Source organism: Sorex fumeus, unplaced genomic scaffold (genome assembly GCF_029834395.1).
Source record: "Sorex fumeus unplaced genomic scaffold, SorFum_2.1 ptg000098l, whole genome shotgun sequence".
Lineage (NCBI taxonomy): Eukaryota > Metazoa > Chordata > Mammalia > Eulipotyphla > Soricidae > Sorex > Sorex fumeus.
Genome location: NW_026606155.1, coordinates 54,126,354 through 54,129,811, shown reverse-complemented (window position 1 = coordinate 54,129,811; position 3,458 = coordinate 54,126,354). Strand labels below are relative to the sequence as shown.

The 3,458-nt window shown below is 33.6% G+C and overlaps 1 pseudogene; it reads right to left on the bottom strand.

Annotated features, from left to right (window-relative positions):
• Positions 1–3,006: 3,006 nt before the first annotated feature.
• LOC130042255 (uncharacterized) lies at positions 3,007–3,101 on the bottom strand (annotated as a pseudogene).
• Positions 3,102–3,458: the final 357 nt, after the last annotated feature.

The window sequence follows — 3,458 nt, the reverse complement described above, 5'->3', positions numbered from 1 at the left end:
CAGACCTAACTTTTGGCCATTTACTTTCTTGGTAAACTTAGCCCCAAGTTTTTGGGGTCTGGCCAAAGGCACAGCAACAATTTTGGGCATCTAGAATTCTGAAGGCGCCATCAGGCTGCTGATGCACTTGCATCACAGGTACAGATTGACCTGCTGGCCTCTCCATAACCCCCAAAGATAGACTTTATTATAAGAAATACAATTGTCATCATTATCTTGAATACTTGTTTCTTTTTTTTTACTCAGTTTCCTAAGGTATATTTTTTTTTACCAAATTGCATAAAACATAGATTTGTACAATAAAATGCAGAACTATCTGAAATAGATGGTCAGAGTTCATTTGTTTATTATGCCTGTCATATCTACTAACCATGGCAATGACTTTTTCATAAGTTACATTTTCCCTATTAGTACAGCATGAAATTCACAGAATTAATAGGAAAACAAAATGTATCTCTCTAAAGACATGAGTAGACAATCTGACTTAGTTCCATGAGTCTTTTTTGGTCTGCATTACAAATTTGCAAACACTACATCTTTTATGTTGAAGATTAAATTTATTTTCAGAATAACAGTTTTATTACATCAATACATATCTAAGTGAAGAAAATATTTTCATTTTTATATCTCTAAAATAATAAATTTGTTTATCATTCATGTAAATATTTTGTTCAATGTAACTTGTACATGGCATATGGCATTTTGGGGGGTGAGGGGAGTCATGGGACACACATGTTGATGCTCAGGGCTTGCTCCTGGCTCTGTGCTCATGGATCATTCATGGAAAGCTCAGAGGACTATGTTGGATGTTGGGGATAGAACTCAGATCAGGCACTTGCAAAGCAAGTGCCTTACTTATCTTTTTGACCCTTTGTACTTGGAATTTCTTAAACTGATTTATTCACTTATATTGAGGTATTCCATATATGTATACAATTCTCAGTATATATGACTGGATCTCCTCTCAACAAGATTAGGGATAAGGTTGGCATGGCAGAGAAAATCAAGGTAAATCTCAGTATTGTTTAACCATATACTATTTAAAATAATAATTTTAAAACATGAAAAGAGAAATACATGAGTCCTTGAATCTAAATCTTGCTAATAGGAATCTCATAATGAAGAGATATATAATGTTTTAGTTGCTCATGTCTGGATTCTTATTTGGCATAAACCATTCTGAAGATTTAGATATCAATTATTACTTTGATTTTAAAAATTATTTAACTATAACTCACAATGTTATATGTTTATACTTAAGATAATCAGATTGGCTGCTGACAGTAAAATGAGCTATATTCAATACACATATCTAAAGGAAATTGATAAATAATATCTATAAAAAACATTAGACAGGACTGCTATTTCTACAATATTGAGCTATGATAATAAAGTTGGTATGGCTAAATGTGTCTATTCAATGCAAAATATTGAAAAATATGTATAAATAAAAGTCAATGGTTGGAAATATAATGTAAACATTGCAGGTCTCTGTGTGAAGGAGAGATGGCTTCCTGCTTAAATCTTGATTTTCTCCACGCTTATGATTTTTGACAAAACAATTAAATTTTCTGAAATCTTTGGGTTTTTTGGGTTTTTTTTTTGCTTTTTGGGTCACACCCGCAATGCACAGGAGTTACTTCTGGCTCTGCACTCAGGAATTACTCCTGGCGGTGCTCAGGAGACCATATGGGATGCTGGGAATCGAACCCAGGTCACTGTATGCAAGGCAAATGCCCTACACAATGTGCTATCGCTCCAGCCCAAATCTTTATGTTTAGAAATGGAGAACAATTCATTTTATGCCATTTTTAGGATTCAATATTTTAATTTTATGCCATTTTTAGGATTCAATATTTTAATTCACATTTAATACAAATTTTAGTGGCAAGGCACATAAAAAATCACTAAATAATATATATTCTGTCTATACCATGGCATCACATAGGATTCTGGGGACAAAACAAACATTTTTATTCTTTATTGGAAAATTAACCAGTTAATATGGTTGACTTATGTCAAATTTCAACTTAATGGTAGATAATGGAGAATAATTTTATTTATGGGTCAAGTTGTTTGGCAACTGCTGAATCATTATGTAAGAATATCTCTCCTATTTTCTCATAGGCCCAGCTAGAAATCCTTAGGCTTTACATGCAATAATAAGGGCCTTGCTTACGGTAAAACAATAGCTCTTTGCAGCAAATTGATAATAGGATGAGGAAAGCTATAGGGTTAATCTACTCATGTAATTTTTCTCTCTTCTAAACTCATCAACTAAAAGTAGTTAAGTATTGAGTATATAAAACTAAAATCAAATTAGAAAATATGAAAATGAGAGGTAAATTTTATATATGAATATGTACTTGAGGGATTTGAAAAACATTTTTATTATAATTTTAAAAGTACAGAATTTAGTTGTTATGTATAGCATTAAATCACTTAAAAGATAAAAATTAGAAAACTTTATAAATGAACTGCAGAATTCAAGTGTAAAATGAAAATAGGTAAAGACTGATGAAATTATTATGGGAAGGGAATACATAGTAGCACTGTAGTACTGTCCTCCCATTGTTCATTGATTTGCTTGAGTGGGCCCAGCAACGTCTCCATTGTGAGACTTGTTGTTATTGTGTTTGGCATATTGAATACATCACAGGTAGCTTGCCAGGCTTTGATACAGGTACAGGTGAGATACTCTCAGTAGCTAGAAGGGCTCTCTGAGAAGGACGGAGGAATTGAACCTGGGTCAGCCAGGTCAGTCGCGTGCAAGTCAAACACCCTACCTGCTGGACTATTGCTCCAGCCTGAGTACATAGTAATCATAAAATAACTTAAATGATTTTATTTAAAGGGGCTAAAGTGAAATACATGTAAAATTGTATTAAATATATATTTTGTATTCATAACTAATTTTTAACAGAATGCCTTAAAATTTCCATTAAAATATGGGCAAATTCTTAAAATCAGCATGCTGAAAGAACAGGAAGAGAAACATCTGATAGAAATAAAAAGTAAATGCAATAATTAGCAGTTATTCATATATATACTATATATCCTTGTCAAGGGGAGTGCTAACCTTCTCTCCTTTCATACAACACTGGCTGGAGTGATAGCATAGCGGTAGGGCGTTTGCCTTGAGCACAACTGGCCCCGCCTATCCAGGTTCTATTTCTTCGCGCCTCTCAGAGAACCCGGCAAGCTACCAAGAGTAAATCGCCCACACGGCAAAACCTGATAAACTACCTGTGATGTATTCAGTATGTCAAACACAGTAACAACAAGTCTCATGATGGAGACATTACTGGGCCCGCTCGAGCAAATCTATGAACAAGGGGAGGACAAAGCTACATACTATATATATGATGCATATATACATAACACAATATATGTGTGTGTTTTACATGCATACGTAGTTATGTAAAATTTAACTTCTTTTTAACATTCAGTATCTTTCC